Genomic DNA, 23555 nt, shown 5'->3' on the forward strand with positions numbered 1-23555 from the left:
TAAGGAGCAAGTAAAATTTTCACTATTTGCAGATGACATGATATTATCTATATATAAAATACCTGAAAGACTCTACCCAAAAATTGCTAGAACTGATACACAAATTCAGTAAGGTGTCAGGATACAACATCAGTATACAGAAATCTGTTGCATTTCTATATACTAATAATGAAGCAGCAGAAAAAGAAATTAAGAAAATAATCCCATTTACAATTGCACCAAAAATAATAAAATACCTAGGAATAAACTAAAGAAGAGAAAGATCTGTACTCTGAAAGTTATAAAACACTGATGAAAGAAATTAGAGACAACAAAGAAACGGGAAGACACCCCATGTTCATAGATTGGAAGAACAAATATTGTTAAAATGTCTATATTGGGGCACCTGGGTGGCTCAGTTGGTTAAGCGTCTGCCTTTGGCTCAGGTCACGATCCCAGGGTCCTGGGATGGAGCCCCGTGTCAGCACAAGGAGTCTGCTTCTCCCTCTCCTTCTGCCACTCCCCCTGCTTGTGCTCTGTCTCTCTCACATGAATAAAATCTTTAAATATATATATATAAATAAATAAATAAAATGTCTATATTACCCAAAGTAATCTACACATTTAATGCAACCCCTATCAAACTACCAACAGCATTTTTTACAGAACCGGAAGAAACAATCCTAAAATTTGAATGGAACTACAAAAGACCCTGAATAGCCAAAGAAATCTTGAAAAAGAAAAACAAAACTAGAGGTGTATCACAATTCCAGACTTCAGGATATATTACAAAGCTTTAGTAATCAAAAGAGTATGGTACTAGCACAAAAAATAGACACACAGATCAATATAACAGAACAGAAAGTGCAAAATAAATCCCCATTTATATAGTCAATTAATCTTCAACAAAGGAGGAAAGAATATACAGTGGGAAAAAGACAGTCTCTTCAACAAATGGTGTTGGGAAAACTGAACAGCAACATGCAAAAGAATGAAAATGGACCACTTTCTTAAACCATACCCAAATTAAACTCAAAATAGATTACAGACCTAAATGCAAGATCTGAAGCCATAAAAATCCTAAAAGAGAGCACAGGCAGTAATTTCTCTAACATTAGCTGTAGCAACTTCTTTCTAGATACGTCTCCTGAGGCAAGAGAAATGAAAGCAAAAATAAACTGTTGGGACTACATAAAAAGAAAAAGCTTCTGCACAGCAAAGGAAACAACCAACAAAACTAAAAGGTGACCTACTGAATGGGAGAAGATCTTTGCAAATGATATATACAATAAAAGGGTTAGTATCCAAAATATATAAAGAACTTATAAAACTCAACACTAAAAAAAAAATAATCCAAATAATCCAATTAAAAATGGGCAAAGACATGAACAGTGATTTCTCCAAAGAAGACATACAGATGGCCAACAGACACATGAAAAGATGTTCAACACCACTCATCAGTGAAATGCAAATCAAAACCACAATGAGATAACACCTCACACCTGTCAGAATGACTAAAATAAAAAACTAAACAAGTGTTAGTGAAGATATGGGAAAAAAATGAACCCTTGTGCACTGTTGGTGGAAATACACACACACACACACACACACACACACACACACACAGTGGAATATTATTAAGCCATAGAAAAGAATGAAATCTTGTCATTTGCAATGACATAGATGGATCTAGAGAGCATAATGCTAAGCAAAATAAGCCAGTCAGAGAATGACAAATACCATAAGACTTCACTCATATGTAGAATTAAGGAACTGCAGTTTGCAATGGCATGCATAGAGCTAGAGAGTATTATGCTAAGCAAAATATGTCAGTCAAAGAAAGACAAACACCATATGATTTCACTCATATGTGGAATTTAATAAACATAACAGATGAATATAGAGGGGAAAAAAGAAAGAGACAAAAGCATAAAACAAACTTAACTATATAGAACACACTGAGGGCTGCTGGAGGGGAGGCAGGTGGAGGGAATGGGTTAAATGAGTGATGGGTATTAAGGATGGCACATGTTGTGATGAGCACTGGGTGCTATATGTAAGTGATGAATCACTAAATCCTACACCTGAAACTTATATTACACTGGACGTTAACTAACTGGAATTTAAATAAAAACTTGGAAGGAAAAAAAAAAAGAAAACAAATGAACAAAGGGAAATAAAAAAGAGAGAGAGACAAACCAACAGACTCTTAATAGGGAACAAACGGATGGTTACCAGAGGGAAAGGAGGGGGTTAGGATGGGTGAAATAGGTCATGGGGTTGAAGAGCACACTTATTTTGATGAGCACTGATTGATATATGGAATTGTTGAATCACTAGAGTGTAAACTTGAAACTAATATAACACTGTAGGTTAACTATACTGGAATTAAAATTTATAAATAAATAAATAAAAGTAAAAAAATAAATACATAACTAATTATAAAAAAGAAAAGGAGGTCCAGTTTCAAACAACTAGTAAATGAACCCTAACCATTTCCTCAGCTACCATTCATTCTTCTTACATTCCATCCAGTTTCCATCCCATCATTTTACATAAATAGATAATACAAAGGTCATTAATGGCCTCTCTGTCCCTGAAGTGGACAAGTTAAATCACCTGTCTTGACTTTTCAGCTAAAATAGCACCAATGATACATCCTCCTCTGGAAACCTTCTCTTCCATTTACCTTCTATGATATTCCCTTAGCTTTCTATCTCTATGGCTATTTCTTCTTTACAAATTCATCTTCCTCTAATAGGTTCTTAATGTAGAAGCTCTTAATGCCTCAGCCATTGGTTTCCTTATATTTTCACTTTATATGCTCTCTAGCTATTCCTCGCTATACAAATAAACTTAATTATCATGGGCAATTAGATAATTCCCAAATTGTATCTCCAAATACAAATTATTTTCTTCATTCAAGGGCACTACATGAAAATGCCTCTCTCTTAAGATAATTCAAATTCTAAGATATTCAAAAGATAATTCAAAGATAATTTGATGTCTGCAAAATCAATAGGCTAATCGTGTACAACCATGCTCTTCCATTCCTAACCCAGCAAATACCATCTCCACCCATCTAGTTGAGCAAGTGAAACTTAGAAATCATTCTTGCTTAGATATCTTCAATTCCCTGGAAATATTTAATACACCATGGGATTCTTTTTTCATCCTTACAATATCTCAAACCTGCTAACCTCTCTGCAAACAATCTCCATGATGGCCCAACTTTTCTTCATATGCTTTCCTTAAATGGTGTTCCCATAATAACCTCTGCTATCTTCTGTCCCTCGACTATTCTCCCAACTGCTCACAAGTGATTTTTTTTTGTATTTGCCCCAACAGGTTTATTAAGGTATAATTTACATATAACATTGTGTAAATTTAAGGGGTACAATGTGATGACTTCATGTATAATTTGTGAAATGACTACCACAATGAAGTTTGTTAACACATCCATTACCTTACATAGCTATAATTTTGTGTGGTGGTGTATGGAGTGTGTATGGTGGTGTAAGAACAGTGTTGTTGGGTATAATTACTATGGTATATATTAGAACCCCAGAACTTAACTTATAACTGGAAGTTTGTACCCTTTGACCAACACCTTCCCATTTCCCCTAGTGCCAGGCAACCACTTATTTACTGTCTCTATGAGTTCAGTTTTTTATATATTCCACATATAAATGAGATCATACAGTGTTTGTCTTTCTCCATCTGACTTATTTCATTTAACATAACACATTCCAGGTTCATTTATGTTGTCACAAATGACAGGATTTAGTTCTTTGTTATGCCTGAGTAATTTTCATTACAAATATATACCACATTTTCTTTATCCATTTATTTGTCAGCAAGTAATAGGTTTTTTCCAAGTCTCATGAATAATGCTGCAGTGAACATGGGAGCACAGATATCTCAAGATACTGAGACTTCGTTTCCTTTGGATATATACACAGAAGCAGGCTTATTGGATCATATGATAGTTCTATTTTTAACTGTCTGGGAACCTCTATACTTCTTTCCATAACAGCTATACTAGTTTATATTCCCACAAACAGTACACGAGGGTCTTTTTGATAATAGTCAACTTACCAGGTGTGAGGTGATAGCTCACTGTGGTTTTCATTTGCATTTCACAGTTGATAGTGATACTGAGTAACTCTTCATGTACCTATTGGTGATTTGGATGTATTCTTTGGAAAAACGTTGTTTATTCAGGCCCTGTGCCCATTTTTTAATCAGGTTATTTAATTTTTTTCCTATTGAGTTGTATAAGTTCCTTATATATTTTGGATATTAACCCCTTATCAGATATATGGTTTTCAAATACTTTGTCCCCATTCTGTAGGTTGACTTTTCATTTTGTTTATTGTTTCTTTTGCGGTGCTTTTTAGTTTGATGTAGTCTGACTTGTTTATTTTTACTTTTGTTGCCTTTTAGTGTCAAATCCATAAATCACTGCCAAGACCGATGGCTAAGAGCTTTTTACCTATGTTTCCTTCTATGAGTTTTATAGTTTGGGGTCTTACATTTAAGCCTTTAATCCATTTCAAGTTAATTTTTGTGAGTGGTGTAAGGTAGGAGTCCAGTGTTATTCATTAGTTTGTGGATATCCAGTTTTCCCAATATAATTTATTGAAGAGACTGTTCTTTCCCTATTGTGTGCTGTTGGTGCCCTTCTCAAAGATTAGTTGACTGTCTTATGTGTAGGTAGACAGTTCTCTACTGGGTTCCTGGGTTCTCTACTTGGTTCCACTAGTGTATATATCTGTTTTCATCCAGTTCCCTACTGTTTTTATTACTGTATCTTTGTACTACAATTTTATATCAAGAAGTATAAAGCCTCCACCTTTTTTCTTTTCCCTCAAGATTACTTGGCTAATTGTGGTCTTTTGTGGTTTAATATGAATTTTAGGATTGCTTTTATCTATTTATGTAAAAATTTGGTAAGGATTGCACTGAATCTGTAGATTACCTTGATGGCATGGACAATTTAACAATATTAATTCTTCCAAGCCATAAACAAAGGACATATTTCCATTTATGTGTGTCTTCTTCAGTTTCTTTCATCGATGTCTTATAGTTTTTGTTGTACAGGTCTTTCACCTCCTTGGTTAAATTTATTTCTAAAAATTTTGTTTTTGATACTATTGTAAATGAGATTGTTTTCTTAATTTCTCCTTCCAGAAGTTGATTAATGTTAGTGGGTAGAAATGCAACTGATTTTTGTATATTGGTTTGGTATACTGCAAATTTACTGCATTAGTTCTAACAGTTTTTTGGTGGAGTCTTTAAGATTTTCTGTCTATATGATCCTATCATTTGCAAATGGAGATAATTTTATTTCTTCCTTTCTCACTTGGCTGCCTTTCATTTCTTTTTCTTGCCTGATTACTCTAGCTATGACTTACAGTACTATGTTGAATAGGAATGGTGAGAATGGGCACTCCTGTATAATTCATAATCTTAGAGGAAAAACCTTCAACCTCTCTGTTAAGTATGTTAGCTGTAGGCTTGTCATATATGGCCTTTATTATGTTGAGGCATATTCCCTCTACATCCAATTTTTTGATTTTTTTCTTTGATCGTGAAAAGATGTTGAATTTTGTCAAATGCTTTTTTTAAATCTTTTGAGATGACAATATGATTTTTATCCTTCATTCTATTAATGTGATTTATTGCACTACTGATTTATTTATGTTGAATCATTCTTCACAACTGATGTTCTATATGTAGAAACATGACTGTATCATATCTACACTGAAAAACCTTTGTTATACTCTTTGATGATTTACTTTAAAAAAATTTCAATACAAACAGTATGATATGTGTGTGAATAAATTAACCTTAGTTTTCAGTCAAGGGGTTGTTAGTTAGAATTTAAAGTACACTAACCAGACATCCACACTTCAGGAATGGTTACATATACACCAGAAACCAACTATAAAAGTTTAAATCAGAGGGTTTGTTAATTAACCTAAGGGATGTTAGAAATAATTTTTTATCCATGACTAGTATTCAAGATTACATGGTTAACTAGAAAGGTTTTATCAAGCCTAATGCTGTTGCATAAATAAAGACTGAGAATCTGGTAAGCACAGCAGCCTGGTACACTGGGAATAGCCCTTTGGATCTAGAGTTCTATTGGTCCTAAGTTCCTCCACTGTACACAGAATTCTGTTATCTAATTCTGACTGGCTGCTCCTGCCATTAGAAAGAATTGTTTTAAAGTATGCTAAAATGCCTTAGAACAGTGTCTGAACCTATATTCTTGTACTTTCTTTCTACTTAATTCCATATATTTAACAAAATACATCTAAGAATTTCTTTCATCATAATACCATCTAATATCAAGGACCATTATGCACACAACCTACTCCTACTACTAGAGTATACAAATACTTACCAAAATGACCTGACCAATGGTTGAAAAGCCAAATTGTTTTAGGTCAGGACACAGTATTACACAATAGTTTCTTTTTTTTAAAGGAATAAAAATAAATCACCTGTATTTATATATTTAATAAGCTGCCTTTAGTGGTCACATAATCACTAGACATTGAAATATACTGCTTTTAAGATAAAGACTAACATCCTTGACATGATTGCCCAGGTTGTTTGGGCTGCCATAAAAAAAAAAAAAAAATGGCATTGCTTGCATGGTTCTAAAACAACAGAATTTTATTGGGCGTCTGGGTGGCTCAGATGGTTCAGCGTCTGCCTTCGGCTCAGGTCATGATCCTGGAGTCCTGGGATCGAGTCCCACATCGGGCTCCCTGCTCTTTGGGAGCCTGCTTCTCCCTCTACCCCTCTCTCTCTCTCTCTACCTCCCTCCCTCTCTCTGTCTCTCATGAATAAATAAATAAAATCTTAAAAAAAAAACAACAGAATTTTATTTTCTCACAGTTCTGAGGCTGGAACATTGAGAATCAAGATCTGGCAGAGTGGGGCGCCTGGGTGGCTCACTTGTTAAGCATCTGCCTTTGGCTCAGGTCATGATCCCAGGGTCCAGGGATCGAGCCCCACATCGGGCTCCTTGCTCAGCGGGGAGTCTGCTTCTCCCTCTCCCTCTGCCTGCCACTCTACCTACCTGTGCTCTCTGTCAAATAAATAAATAAAATTTAAAAAAAAAAATATCTGGCAGGGTTCATTTTCTGGTGAGAACTCTCTTTCTGGCTTGGAAATGGCTGCCTCTTTGTTGTCTTCACATGGAGGAGTTTGAGCAAGCTCAGTGTCTTCTTTCTGTTCTTACATGGCACCAGCCCTAGAACATGAGGTCCCCACCCAAGTGACTGATTTAACCTGTATCATCTCCTCACTTGCCCTATTTTCAAAAATGGTCACATTGGGGACTAGGGCTTCCACATATGAATTCTGGGGACACAGAAACATTCAGTCCATGACAACGATCTATTATAAGGTTTTTATGATCCTTGTTCACTTAATCAGCAACATCTCACACAAATCTATTCACTTTCTGCATTCTGGTTACATGTGGTTTCCCAGTAGTTTCTGGAAACACTCATTCCTTCTCTCCACTGAGTTATTTCTCATAGTAGGAAATTCTAACTCACTCCTCTGTTATCAGCTCAAAATATTCTCAGAGATCTTTATATTCCCTCATTTATTGTTTCAACTACTTAAAAGCAACAAATTAGGTCTATAACATGCATCATTTGGAATTTTACTGAAGCATACATATGAATTTGTTTACTGGTGGTGATACAGTGCATTGCATGCCATTTAATGAATATTTGTATGTCTACTTTAGAATCCACTTACATCAATATTTTATTCTCTTTTAACTTCCTTCAGAAAACATGGAAGTTAGTTATTATCCTCATTTTAGAGCAGACAAAAATGAGAAGATTTTATGTTATGCTATTATTTGTAAGTTTGAGTATTTATTGAAATAGCAGTAAAAAAATGCATTATTTGCCCTTATGGAGCTTACAAACTCAGTGGGGGAGCAAATCACTGAACAATCACAATCTTTTATAATTACACTAAATGATAAATTCTGTAAAAATGCTAAGTATTATAAAAATGGGAATAGAAGAGTAATGTTAATTTCTGTTGGCAGGAAAGATTTCTCTGAGGAAAAGACATTTAGGGTGAGACAATACAATGATCAGAAAGTAATATTCCAGTATAAGAGGGAAAAAGAAATTCTAAGAAGGTGCAATACACATGGAGGCCTGGAAGTAAAAACTGAAAAGATCAGTATGTCTGAAGCATTGTGAACTAGAGAGAAGCTAGCAGGTAAGTTAGAAAAGGTTGACAAGGAGCCAGTAATGCAGAATCTTACAGGACTCAAAGGGATTTTGGATTTTATTTGTAAGTATAATACTTCATTGTAATTGCATTACATAACCATTTCTATAGTATTATTTATAGAAATGGAGGTAATATTTATTCAAGCAAAGTTCAGTAGAAATCTGTTCATAGCAATTTAAGATAAACTAGTATAGATATACTGTTTCCCAATGTTCTAAATTGAGAGTAATAAGAGTATAGAAAATCTAGACAAGTGGGTGGTTGCACGGCCCTCAGAAAGTCAGTCTCCCTCTCTGTCTCAATTAGCCATTATCATGGTCATATGTTGGGCAGGAGTTACATAACAGTCAATTCATGTCTCTACATACTGTCAAGTGCCTAAATGTGCAGATAGTCTGTGTGGCTTCTTAACTGATGAAAGTTTCATATATTTCCAGTCTCCAGAAGCACAGGTAACAAAGCTGAAATTACATGGAGAAAAGAATAAGGAGACATTCTACCTCAGGAAAAAAAAAAAGTAAATTAGTACATTATAAGAATAGCTATGTATGGGTCCAAATCTCCTTCCTAGTGTGTTTCTGATTAAGATTTCTATTTGTAGTAATGTGGCAGGACAGATGGAAGTATGTATATTCTCAAAGCAGAGGTTCAGTGATAGTGGAACCCAGACAATGCAGCAGTTTTAACCAGCATTTATTCTGAGATCTTTTCTTCAAAAAAGTGAACTTGAACTTCAGTTTTCATGATTTCACTGTGTGTAGAAACTAATAACCAAAACCCAAACTTGTCCAAGGCAGGAAACCTATCTTCTTGTAACTAAGATTCCAAAGGGTTATATCTTTAGGGAAAAGGTAGACCAGAAATAACCCACTCTGTAGAAAACTGCAAGAAAACTAATTATCTTAAAACTTGAAACTGCCTGGAGAACATTGGTTAAAAATGGTGATTACGATTTTTGAACCACCAACCGGCCCTCCTGCAGGTTTTACAGCCCAATTTCACACTGTCTTGGTAGTCTGAAAGGCCTCAAGTTGAGAATATAATTTAGAGATCCTAGACTTATAGTAAACGTAAATCCTCTCCAGAAGCACACACTTCTATCCCAGATCTCAGAAGATTCCACAATTAAAAATCTAAGGAAAATAATCAGTTCATAGAGAAAGTACCAATTACAAAGGAAACAAGGCACCAAGGGCAAGATCCAGAAGAAATAATAAAATAAATAGACTTACAAGTATTTCAGATAATAGAATTATCAGAGACACACTCTAAAATAAACATATTTATTACATTTAAAGAATTCTGTAAAGCCTCAGAATATATTCTGTGAACAAGAAATTATAAAGAATGACTAAGAAGATTTGAAAAGGAACCAAGGATAATTTCTAAAAATATAATTAAAATTAAAAATCCAATGAATGGGTTTAATGGCAGTCACAACTGAAGAGAGAATTACTGAAAAAGAAAGTAAATCTGAGGAAATTATTCAGAAGTCAGCTGAAAGAAACAAAGGAAAAAATATGAGAAAAGGTTTTTGATGTGTCCAAATGCTTAGAAGAGAACTCAGAATCACACTGGTGAGTATATGCAGAAGCAAATTACAGTAAAATATGCCTTCCAACTGGGCTAGGGAATTCCTCCTTCTTTTGACCCTTAAAACCACTCTGACCTTTAATTTCTCAGTCACTTAAGATGCCTTGAAAATCAAACACAAGAAAAGTTCTTGCAAGGCAGGTAAGTTACATATCAAACTAAGTGTTCTCTTAGCAGGGCCTCAGCTCTTTCTTAATCAGAGCCTTTTTAAGTGAGTAGAAAAGGCTTTAAAAACGATGCTACGCCAGCAGAAGCCAGAGCCCTCTGAAAAATAGCCCTTACTTCTATATGTACTTGTCAGCAGAACCAGTAGCAGGGGGCCACCTAAATGATAGCATCTGGAGTGCAAAATCATTTCCTGCTGTTTTCATGCAGCCAAGGTATCCATTAAAGAGCTGGCCCAGCTTCCAGAGGCACATTAGAAATGGCCTCACTAAATACACAGTCTCCTCTTCCTTCCACATATAGATTATATTGCTTTAATTGGTCAGGCATTCCTACTGTGTTCTCCTGGTCCCAGGACAAGGGAGATTGTCGAACTGTTCCTGTATGTGTTACGATAACACTGTTTCTTGCTGAGGAAGTAAGAATAGAATTAAGGCTGAGAATATATTTTTCAGAGGCTATTAGTTCCTTTTAGTTTTATGTCTGAATCTGAATGTTTGGACTTGATATCCCAAGCTGTTTGAAACTCAAAGGTTCATTGCTTTGCCCCAGGGAAATATGGATCTCTGCTGGCCAATATGATGAATTGCTTTTTGTTATGCCCTTCTCAGACCTTTGGAAGTATTCAGGATTAAAAATCAAGAGAGCCCAGGAGAAATCAGAAATTCTACCTATAGGTCAGAAGTTGTTGAGAAGAGTGAATTACAAGAGGCCTAAAAATCCCATCATCCATTAAAGCACCATACTGATCTCTTTAATCACGACTGTCACCTATCTGCCTATTGTCTATATTTTTTAAAACCACATTGATGAGACTGCAAATCTACAGGAACACTATGATCCTGGGTGCAGGATCCAGGAAATTCTAGTCTCAGCTCTGCAACTTGATTAACTATGTGACCTTAGCCAGGCAGCAAATTTTCTATGTTTCACTCTCCTCATATGTAAATAAGGATAATAATAACTATTGTGGTCTAAGAAGAAATGATGTATAAGAAGTTTAATGAGAGGAGAAATAGGTGACAACAGAATATGGTGCCCAGCAGAGAACAAAAGGGTTCTTAGCTCTATAATTGCCTATATCGAACTTTATTAAAAATGCTTGCCTGACTTTTTTTCCCACTTAGTCGTAAACTTGTTAAGAATAGGAACTTGGGACACCTGGGTGGCTCAGATGGTTGGGCATCTGCCTTCCACTCAGGTCATGATCCCAGGGTCCTGGGATGAAGCCCCTGCATCAGGCTCCCTGCTCGATGGGAAGCCTGCTTCTCCTTCCCCCCTACTCCTCCTCCTGCTTGTGCTTTCTCACTCTCTTTGTCAAATAAATAAATAAAATCTTAAAAAAAAAAGAATAGGAACTCTTGATTCATATTTGAATTCCTAGCTCCTATGGAATATCTTACCTATAAAAGTTACTGATAAACATTTGCTGAATGAATGAATTCTAATAGAGCTAAGTCAAGATAGGAATCTAGACATAGGACCATACTGGAGAAGATAGGGAAATGAGGGAGGAGGAAGAGTGTTATGCATCACAGCTTGTACATGTCTTTTCAGTTAAATGGAAATATATACACACACGTGTGCACACACACACACACAGTAGCTATATATACACATAAAATATCTATATACATTATATAAAATATTTATATAAAAATATATACATATATAAAATACCTTGTATCAATTTTCCTTTTTTAAAAGAGTATAACTTCATGAACTTAGAAGGAAAGACATTTCCCATTTCCCTATTTGTGTGTGTGTTGGTGGGGGGGGGCACTGTGCATGTGTGCTCTTTATGTTAGATGGTTTTACAGCAGACCCAAGGGTAGAATCCTACCAATAGTGACCCAAGCGGTTTAGCTGGTCCTAAAATTTTCTTCAATATATTTTCCAGAGGACTACAACATTTAAACCTTCATGTACAAAATAAGAACCCTTATCCTGCTCCTGATCATTTCTATCAGAGTTCATCAACATGATAATTCAAATGAATTTAGTCCCTATTTAGACTTTATGTACTTAGACAATTATCTCCCCATCCCTGCCAAATCGTAATTTATGAACTTAAGAGGCAAAAGATCCAGCACAAGGCAGGTAGAGAGTCTTTGTTCTTTATGATTTCTTAAATAAAAAATCAAAACCACCAGAGAATTCAAATATCATTTGTATCTGAAGCTACATCCATATGTGTTATATAAACATATATGCATTTACACATAAACACAAAACAAAAAGATGACTAATGACTTCAGCAACAAACTGATTCTCTACCTAGGTTTTACTTAAGCATATTTGAATGTTTTTAGGTACCCTGAATATAACTTTACAACATGAGGAAGGTAATTCAAACTCTTGTAGGACAGTAAGGAAGACAGAAAATAGTTTAGAAATAATAATATATCCAATGACAACACGTTCAGGTCAGCTTCACTCAGGGAGTAGGCAACCACTTACACGATTCAACTGAAGTTATCTGAAAGATTACCTTTCCAAAACTGTTTTCCTTTTCAAACTGCTACTATGCCAGAATTCTTTAGCATTTTTGTTTACTATTTAGGATCTTTAAGTGTATATATTAAGGAAGTATTAATTTCCTCTTTGCTTAGATGTTATCAACTTAACATTTATTTACAGATTTAAAAATAAAATACTGCCACATTAAATGTACATTAAATATATTAAATGTATTCATTGATTATTAGATAAATTTCAGTAATTTTGACAGAGAAAAATTCAAAACAATAAAATGCATTTTTCACTTAAAAGAAAAAGGAACAAAACAGTCAGCTATGTTAGGTGTTTAAGTGGAATGATCACAATCTAGTACCTGATCTTTATCCTCACAAAAATTCCTTTTTCCATCCAGCAATTTATGTGGATTGTTTAGGTTGCAGATGTTCAAATCATACTGTCCAATCTCACAGTCTTAGACACCAGGATGATTTACTGCTAATGTCTACTTACTGCAGTATTCAGGGTACCTATCTCCTATAAACAGAGACTCTAGGAAACCAAATTACCTAAGGAGTTTGTGTGGTGAGCTTTAAATAAGATTTAAAAAACTTTCTTAAAATTGTTGAATGTAAAGCACAAGGCATGCATAAATGTCCACAGAAGTTAGAAAAATAATAGAAAAGTGGCAAATGGGCTGAAGGTTTCTTAAGAATCAGGTAGATATTTTTTACACTTCAACAAAAATATATGTATTCTTTGTTTTCTTAAAACAGGAAATACAATGTCCATTTGTAAGCTGATTTAATTTTCCATTCTGAGTCAAGGGCACAGAGAAATATTCCTCTACTACTATAAAGAAAACCCATAGTGTAAGCATGACAAAAAAATGAGAATGAACACTAAGCTTTAGTGTTGGGAGAAACAGGCTATGTTGGAAACCATGGTTAACTAATGAAATAATGTTCTTTAATTGTACTTGACTTTTGTGCCTTGCTGGAACTTGAGCTATATTTCCAGATCTAATTTTTAAAGAAGAGCTGAATATCTAAGTTATGAATGTGAAATATCCTGATTTTTAAGAGTAGATTTAGTTTCTAAATAAGATGCAGGGCAAACTAAACACATCTGAAGCCATATTCAGTCTATGGCCTGCTTCTTTAAGACCTTTATCTAGAGGAATGTTAACTACGGTCTGAATATTTGTGCTTCCCCTTTACCCCCTATTTTGAAATCCTAACCCCCAAAGGGAATGGTATTTGACATACTGGATCCTTTGGGAGGTGCTTAAATCTTGAAGGTGGAGCCCTCACGAATGGGATTAGTGCCTTACAAAAGAGTCTCCAAAGTGATCTCTAGCCCTGTTCACCATGTGAGGACACAGTAAGTCATAGTGAGAAGTCCACAGGCTGCAACCCAGAAGAGGGCCTGCACCTGACCATGCTGGCACTCTGATCTCAGACTTCTGGCCTCCAGAACTGTTGTTTATAAGCTACTCAGTGCATGCTATTTGTTGTAATAGTCCGAACTAAGCGATGTTTCAGTTAGACAATGACTAAATTTATTTTTATGATCCAGAGAAAGCTATAGTAACTGGAAACATGTGTTCTCATAATTCCCTCCTTCTCTTTGGGCTCTTTGTTCTCTTTGGGCTGACATGGATTTCTGCTCTCATGCTCTGGTTTTTAAGGAATCCATGGATGGCTCATTAACAGTTTCTTTCTAGAAAGATACAGAATTGGTTAGGTTATACTTTCTGTGGTTACTTTTCAGTCAAGAGGTTCACCCTTTTAATGTTTTCAAACAGCTATTACTCCCTTCTTAGAAGGTGCTTCCAATTTTTGCGAGTGATTCTCTTTGAAAACACCACCTTCCTTACTTGCCTGGGCTAGCAACACATTTATAACTCATTATCTTAGGACTTGGTTCTTCTACTCATGGCTATTTTAAATGACTCTGTGTTGGATTTTAAATCTGCCTGACCTTGCCTCAAATTCAGAGAAATTATACTAACTCCCTGTTTGATTATACTCAGTAGTGCTCCGGTGCTCTCGTTTTATTAATTTTTCATGCATATCACACCACCTTCCCACTCTGAATCTTTTGTAGATAGTCTTACTATGGTACAAAGTGAAGTACTTGATGAAAGCGAAGGTGATGTCTGCCTTATTCTTCTTCCATTGGTAGACTTGTCTGTTTCCCCTAACTCCAAGTGTAAAGTATCATTTGTTGGTATTGATGGCTATATGTAGTTTACTTATTATTTTTTTCCCTTCTATGCTATATACCCTGCTCTTCTTTCATATCTCTATCCATTTTGAAAGCTCAAAACTTTTTACCTATACCTCTCTTCCTCACAAATTTTATTGTTGGTGGGTAAAGATGGTAGCTGATAATAAGTCCGCTTAAGGGTGGTAAAGGGACATTTTTCCTAGGGCTAATTCTGCTTCTCCAAAAGAGAAACAATTTAAATGTATCAGAAATTTGATTAAATGTAAAAATTATATTTTTACTATTTAATTCACACAGCAAGTCATTCACTCAGAAACATAAAGCACCATGTAAGAAGACAGCTTATGTTTTCTTTATAAATAAATAAAGATCCACCTTTTAATTTTTTTAAATAGATAATCAGTGTTCCCATATTGCTGAAATAAAATTAGGTTTCTCTAAGTTTTAGTATTCCGATTTATTACTTCAACCACATTATACCTCAAGTGTAGACATTATATGTGATACTGCTTGATACTTAAACTGCAAGCATATCAGACTGCTAGTCAGATTCTTTTGTATTACTTAAGATAATGACTAAGAAAAGATAAGTTCTATTCTTTATAGGAAAGTATAAATATGATTTCCAGTATGTTATGAAAAGCATGTCTTTATAAGACTGTATTTTGCAAACCAGATTATCAGAGATTTCTAGAGACAAATTTTATTGTTATAGCCATATATTGTTGAAAGAATCATCTCTATTCAGTTTGGTGTTCTAATGCATTGCAAAAAGTCACTGTACTTTAGGATGATTTTAAAATCTTTCATCATGGAAAGCATAATACCTAGTTTTTAGAATTCCACATTTCCCTGAAGTATATTGCACATTTCTGTACACTACTTTTACTAGCATAATCTTTTACTGTTCAATGATAAATATGTTGTTTAAATGCTTTTGTCTAATTGGATCATGCTGCAATGAAAAACTGTCTGCATTATGTATAGATGTATAATAGGAAACTCCCAAATAATGTCTTTTTTCTCTACATACAAAGTAAAATCTGTTACAGCAGCAGATACATGAAGAGCCAAAACCTTCAATTATTTATGATATCTTCAAGAACAGTGAATGGGGTTCAATGGGGCAAAAGTAAGACGAATTAGAAAAGAACTTTAGAGGTAGATTTTGGCTCAACACAAAGATGATGATTATAAATATTAAAGCTATCTTAAAAGGAAACAGGCTTTCTTGTAAGGTAAAGAGATCCCTGTTAACTGAGGTGTTTAAGGAGGCCTGATGGTAGTGGCAAATTCAAATACAAAGCAGAACAACGGCAAACATTATTTTCAAATCCCTGTCAAAAGGTGAAAATGCCAATAATTGGCAATTTTAAAAGATAGTAGAATATTGATTTAAATGAAAGAACACATATCTAAATATGTATTTGTTGTGTATTAGAATTTTCCTGTGTCCTGGAGATAAAACAGTAACTAAGACATATGTCTGACTTCATGAAATAATCTTTTCCTGAAATTCAAACATTTTGGTAACCTAGAAGATGCAGTTTCATTAGAGTTTGAGAAAGTATTATGTCTTAGTTGGCTTAAGCTGCTTTAACAAAATACCATAATCTAGGTAGTTTAAACAATAGACATTTATTTCTCACAGTTTTGGAGGCTAGGGAGTCCAAGATCAAGGTGCTTGCCAATTTGGTTCCTGCTGAGAGCCCTTTTCCTGGCTAGCAAACTGCTGCCTTTTCGCTATGCCCTCACATGTTGAGAGAGCAAGATCTGGTCTCTTCTTCTTGTAAAGACACACTCATCCTTTATGGGAGTCCCACCCTTTTAATCTCATATAAATGTAATTACCTTCCAAAGGTTCCACCTCCTATCATCACCTTAGGGTTCAAAGCTTCAACATGTGAGTTTGGGGAGGACACAAACATTCAGTTTATAACAACATATATGAGAGTATCTAAAAAAACCCTCAACATATTCATTTAACAGGTATTTACTGAACCTACTATATGCTTGGACTACTGTGGATACAGAAAGGACCAAAACAGACAAAGATTTCCATAGTCTTATAGCATACATTCTAATGGAGGGGAGAAAACAACCAACAAAGTAAGTCCTATAATGTAGAAAATAGTAAATGCTAAAGAGAAAAACAAAGGGGATGGGCATGGGGATGACAATGAGTGTATGTAATTTAGAACTGGGTATTGAAGAAAAGGCCCCACTAAAAAGATGGTTATTTGGGCAGAGACTTAAAGGAAGTGAGACAGTAAACCATTGGCTAACTGAAAGAAAAGACAGAGGAAAAAGCAAATAAAAAAATCCCCAGAGCACAGTGATCTTCATGTATTCCATAAACAATAAAGAGGCCAGTGAGGCTGGTGAAGTAAACAAGAAAGTAGGTCGAAATTAAAAGAGGAAATAAAAGACAAGATCAGGTAGGGATTTATAAGCTATTTTAAAGATTTTGGCTTACCTCTGAATGAGACAGGCAGCTAATAAAGAGTAATGAGCAAAAGAAAGACAATTTCAATTGTAATTTCAAAATACGATTGCTTTGTGAAAAGAGGCTATGGAGGAATAAGGGTGAAGGAAGGAGGTTTTTATAAATCCAGGTAATAATAATTGTGGCTTAGAGTAGGACAGTAGCAATGGAAATGGTGAGAAGTGGAAGAATTACGGATATACTCTCAAAGTAGAGCTAACAGATTTCCTGATTGGAATGTGGGGATGATGATAAAAAGAATCAAGGATGATTCCATGTTTTGTTGGCCGCAGCAAGTGAAAGGGTGGCATCCATGGGGGAGGGGCTGGGAGTACGTTAGGAAAAGGGCAAGAATTTTGTTTTGGATATGTTAGGTTTGGGAAGTCTACTAGTCATCTAAATAAAAATGCTGAGTAAAGATTTGGACATGTAGGTTGGGAGTATAAAAAAAGGCTGGGCTAGAGGTAGAAATTAGGGAGTCATTAGCATATTGATGGTGTTTTGGTTAGCTCTGCAGCAGCAACAACTCTATTCCCCAAATCTTACTGGGCTGCAACAACAAATATTTATTTCTCACTCACATTACTTCTTGGTTGCTATATGGGCTTCATGCTGCACTTCTGATTTGTTTTCTTATTTCAGCATCCTGCCTGAAGGACGAATCTCTTTCTGAGAAATACCAGTCTTGTTTTATATGACAAAATGAGAGCAAGAGTATTAACACATAAAGCTTCTGTTAAGACCTGGCATACCGTCATTTCCACTCATATTTCATTGGCCTAACCCAGTCAATCGCATGATCAAGCCAAAGAAAGGAGTAGTGATGTAACTCCACCTACAAGGGGGCACAGTTCAATGTTAGTCACATTGCAAGAGGGAAAACGTGAAATCTTGTTACAGACACAGAACGAATGAGTGCAATGCTATAATCTATCGCAGATACATAACTGTATTTAAAACCCCAGACTAAATGATATCAAGTAAGTGAGTACAGAAAAAGAAGAGAAATTATCAAGGACTGAGTCCTGGATCATTCTGTCATTAAAGGTTGACCACATGAGGAAAAACTGATAAAGGAGACTGAGAAAAAACTACCAGTGAAATAGAAAAGCAGGGGAGTGTAGTCAACTGGAAGCTGACTACAGAAGGAATTTCAAGGAAAAGACAATCATTTGTGTCAAATGTCAATGATAAGTTAATGTGAACTGACAAATGACCATTGAATTTAGTAATATGGGAAGACTTTGGACTTAGACAAGGAAATTTCACTGGAGTAAAAGAGAAATAGCTTGAATTCAATGGTTTTAAGAAAAACGGAAGATATACAACTGGATGCAGTCAGTATACATAACTTATGAGGAATTCTGCTTTTAACAAAGAGCAGATAAACAAGTCAGTAACTAAAGAGAAAAGTGAGGTAAAGAGAAAGTGTGGTGTGTGTGTTTATGTGTGTGTGTGTGTGTGTGTGTGTGTGTGAAATAATGGAGAATAATGATACCTATGTCCTCTGATTGAAAATTATCTCACAGAGAGAGAGAAAAAATATAAGAGGAAGGGGAAAATTGTTAAAACAAGGTCATTAACTAGACAAGAAAAAAGGGATCCTGGGTATAAATGGAGGGGCTGCTCTCAGGGTGGTACTTATCTGTATTAAAAGAATGAAGGCAGATATGTAGGTACAGATGCTGGCAGGTAGATAAGCCCCATTTTTTTCAAGAAATGCACAGAGCTGTAAATTAAGAAGCAGTAGACAAGGAAAAGCAGAATATCATAGTGGAGAAAGGCATTGCATGGTTTTAGTTCCTGGTTTAGTCCTTCCCAGCCATATGACTTAAGGCAAATCACAAACCTGTGTTTTCTCAATTTCTTCAGTGGTAGATGGAGATACTGGTGTCAACATAATAAAGTTGAGAGGGATTAAATGACATAATGTATCTATCTTTCCTCAATAAAATATAAATTAGATGAAGACATGAATTTCCACCTTTTTTTTTTTTACATTATATCCTTAGTGCTTAAGTGTCTAAGACTTAGTAGGTACATAACTAATAACGAATAAAAACATCTGAGAAGTATTTACATGGTACTTGGCATATGGAAAGTGTTCAATAAATGTGACTTATTATTATTACTACCAGTTACTAATTTTAATACCTTCATTGACTGATCATAGTGAAATGATCCCTTTCTTAATAAAGACAAAGGACATTTCTTTATTGTGGTTGAGGTGGGTGTGAGGTAGAGGGAGGATATAAGGTGTGATCTGAAAATCAAATTCTTATTTGATTCTTATTTCAAAGTAACAGTTACTTTGAAAACTTCCAGATTCTTCCTCAGAAATATCCATGAATAAGGCTAAAAACTTTCCTATCACTATCATTACTACTTATATTTTTCCTAAAAGGAGTTACAGCACCTCCTATTCTCATTAACTTTCCTTTTTCAGTACCGGGGCACCTGGGTGGCTCAGCTGGTTAAGCATGCAATTCTTAATTTCAGCTCAGGTCATGATCTCAGGGTCATGAGATGGAGCCCCAGGTCGGGCTCCACGCAGAGCACAGACTCTGCTTGTCCCTCTTCCTCTGCTCCTCCCCTCAATCATTCTCTCTCCCCACCCTCTCTCAAATAAACAAAATCTTCAATACACAGTAACCATGACAATAGCTGCATTCAGCAAAGCAGGTTATCTTCTGAGTTCTCTAAGCGATCAGTATTTTCTCTTAGTAATAGTGCAGATATAGGTAAATGCATGCAGATTTTGAGTTTCATTTTTTTTAATGACTACCCAACCAAAATGTTCATTGACTAGAAACAAGAAAACTAAACATCATTTATCAAATTCAATTATGAGTGGCCTACTTAAGTAGTTTCCTGCTGTTCCTCAAGTTTAAAAATGTACATTTGATGCTAATGCATGAGATGAAGCATATAGAATCAATAGACATTTTAAAAATATACCTCATATCTTGCACACTTAATCACATCAACTGATGATCCACTGAATAATTTGATGGATCAATTAGCTCCATCAGCATTAAAATATGTATTTTTAGCATCTGTTAATTCAGCTAACAGAATGATCAATGAAAGTACATTTTCACTGTAGTAATTCAATAGTCCTTTCTGCCTAATTTATTCAAATGTAAGGCTCCCATTCAAGTAACAATATTTTATGTAGTATTCATGTGTTCTCATTCAATGAAACACTGAGTTTTCATAATTGTATACATTCAAAAAACACCATTATCAAACACATATTAGATGATACTCTTGCATTGTAGATACTGGAAATGTTTACATTCGTTGATAAAATTCTTTTGACAAAGAGCACAGATTTACCAAGTAAAGCTTAGAAGTCATTTACCTAACCATCTACAAATATTGACTGAATGACCAAAGCTATTGGCTATAACTGACTTAAAATTTATATGCCAGAGACTATAATTAGAAATGTATTTAAATTGTCATATCTAATTCCTATACTACCTAAACAGGCAATATTATTCCCAAAACACAAATAAGAATTTAATAAGCTTCATTAGATTCAATGACTTATCCATGGTTACATGGCTAGAATATGGTAAATCCAGTAATCAAACTTGACTGCACCTAAGCCAAAGCCCTTGCTTTAAGTCTGTGATTATTATATCCTGCACTATCACATCCCCAAGTTATGAGATACAGAAATGAATGACGCAGTCCCTTTCCCATAGTCTGGTTGGGGGACGTAAGAATATAAAACCAAAAATTTCATAACTAATATAATAAATTACTTTAAGAAAAATGCATAGAATGATGCAGGAATAAGATCACTGTCTGGCAGAATTTTGTTCCCTAAGAACTTAAAGCATCAGATTTCTGATTACATACACTTGAAACAGAAATACAACCTTCACTGCTATGGCTTTTTTGTCTTCAGATTGGCATTCCTATGCTTCTATGTGTCATACAAACAAACACTTTTGCTCCCATTTTTAATCCATTTCAACAACTACAAGATCTTTGTTTATACATTATACCATAAGTAACATTTGGCCTTGGTCAATACTCATCATCTCCATAAAATTAATTAAATTAAAATAGTGCTTACAACACTATGTCATTTTCATGATGTGAAGTCAATGTCTTATATTTTTCACTATCATTATCCCTGCAGAAGAGATTTTATACCTAGTGATGGATTTCACTATGACAGACACAAGATGACTATTATCAATTTGAAATTTTAAAAAAATCACCCTAAAAGGAGCCAGATATGTTTATCAACAGCTTAGATCACACAGTCAACCATAGCTAGGAGAACAGATTTACTATCAGATAGTGGGCAGGAGGGATGATAAAGAGGCAACATAGGAAACATACTGAGAAAGCATAAGTAGTAGCTACTATAGTCCAGTCCTTGGATGCTAATATTTAATATACTTTCTTCTTCTTCTTCTTCTTCTTTTTTTTTTTTTTTTGAGAGAGAGAGCAAGCTCCATGCCCAGCACAGAGCTAGACACAGAACTCGATCTCACAACCCTGAGATCATGACCTGAGCCAAAATCGAGTCGGAGGCTTAACCAACTGAGCCACCTGGGCACCCCTAATATACTTTCTTTTGATAATGGACTCCTCCCCCTACCCTGATCATAAGAGTGGGCACATGACCCAAACTAAGCAAACCAGATTCTATCCTCCAGAAATTTTAATCGCAGAGAAAAAAACAAACACACTCAGAAACTAAAATTAGAGCTGTTTCTGATGACAGTACATTAGATTGAGTCAGCATCACCTACTGGAGATAAAACCAGAGCTGCCCTGGTTTCTGCCCATCTCAAGGTTTTTTTTGTCTGTTTGTTTTTGTTGTTGTTGTTGTTTTTATTATGTTCAGTTAGCCACCATATGGTACATCATTAGTTTTTGATATAGTGTTCAATGATTCATTAGTTGTGTGTAACACCCAGTGCTCATCACAACACGGGCCCTCCATAATACCCATCACCCAGCAAGCCTTCTTTTCAAACCTTTTCTACATATTCTATGTTTGACTTAGGTTTTTTTTCACTACTAAAATAATTATAAATTATAACCTATTACCACAAATGGGGTATATGTAAACCCTAGGGAAAACACAGACATTGGTCCATTGTGTTACCTGTTCTACTGTAAACTGATTCAGAAGATGAGAGATGATTTATGTGGAATATTGTGGTAATATTTAGGATATGCATTAAACCCATGAGTAATAGACCCAACAGAAACAATACAGGTAGGAAAACAAATCAAATTCAAAACAAGTGTTTTGGAGACTGGAGATTGTTACTTTTGTAAAATGGAAAAAGCCTAATGTAGTTGACCTGTAACCAGGTAGCTAGCTGATCTCTTAGAAATATCATTTCATATCAGGGACCTGATGCATACCAATGATTGAGAAAAATCACAGCGGCAGTCACAAGGTCAGTCTTAGTGAGAAAAAATTCCTATTGTTGAACACACCATCTTTTCCATACTCACCTTACTCTGTCACTTTGTAAATGAACACACTATGAATAAACCCTGAGTTAGTTAAACTAAGGAAGGAGAATGACTGTACCTACAAAGTAGGTCATCCTATTTACCTGTTTACTTAGAGCTTTCTTTGAAGCAAGGTCTTGCTAGTGAAAACCCACACATACTGGGCCCATTTCATAAGCTCAATTTACATTTTGTTTGCAGATGATATGAACCAAACTCAAATTAGCTTAAGCAAAAGAAAAGAAAAAGAAAAAGAAATGTACTAGTTTTCTTAACTGGAAAGGTTAGGGGTACCTACATCAGGTATCAAGTAATCAAATATTATCAATTCTCTGATTTTGTCAGCTTTACTTCTCTCTGTAGTTTCCTCATTATTTTCCACTAAAAGTAACTGTCCTCTCTTTGGCAGAGGATATCAGTGAGACAATATCATGAACTTATCTTCTATTTCCCAGTGTCTGTATATGATATTTCATCAAAAGCTTCTCACTCACTCATCTTAGGTTATGTACTCATCCCAATTACAGCCAGACTTCAGTAATGTTACAACCCTTCTGCACAGCCCAGTTACCTTTGTGAATAGCAGTGCCATCAGAACCTCATGGAGTAGGAAAGAGGCGAAGTAAAAGAAGAGGGTACTATTATTAGCAAAACTGGTATGAGGTAGACAAAAATCAACTGTGCATTATGAAAAAAATTCTATTTTTATTCTACTTTATTTCTAAAGTACAACACAAGTTCAGCCTTAAATAGTAAAGACTGAAAAGCCTTAGAGAAATAAAAGAAGCTATGTAAATCAAGTGAATGATCTACTTCTATATTACTGAAAACCAAGTGAATAGAATTCTCAACCTTAAGATGGTTC

The 23555-nt window shown here is 35.1% G+C and overlaps 1 protein-coding gene across 13 annotated transcripts in view; it reads right to left on the minus strand.

The window, feature by feature from the left end:
- The window catches only part of COX7B2 (cytochrome c oxidase subunit 7B2), a 146571-nt gene that overhangs the window by 17134 nt on the left and 105882 nt on the right, over positions 1 to 23555 (minus strand). For 3 of the 13 annotated variants that reach the window (XM_073891161.1, XM_073891155.1, XM_073891156.1), the window contains one exon: positions 8631 to 8723. The exons of the other annotated variants lie outside the window; for them this stretch is intronic. The gene's annotated coding sequence lies outside the window, so the exon portion shown is untranslated. The remainder of the gene's footprint in view (positions 1 to 8630; positions 8724 to 23555) is intronic. 13 annotated transcript variants of the gene reach the window in all.

The sequence above is a fragment of the Callorhinus ursinus genome, unplaced genomic scaffold (assembly GCF_003265705.2).
Source record: "Callorhinus ursinus isolate GAN/ISIS: 27379988/994484 unplaced genomic scaffold, GSC_fseal_2.0 scaffold4, whole genome shotgun sequence".
Lineage (NCBI taxonomy): Eukaryota > Metazoa > Chordata > Mammalia > Carnivora > Otariidae > Callorhinus > Callorhinus ursinus.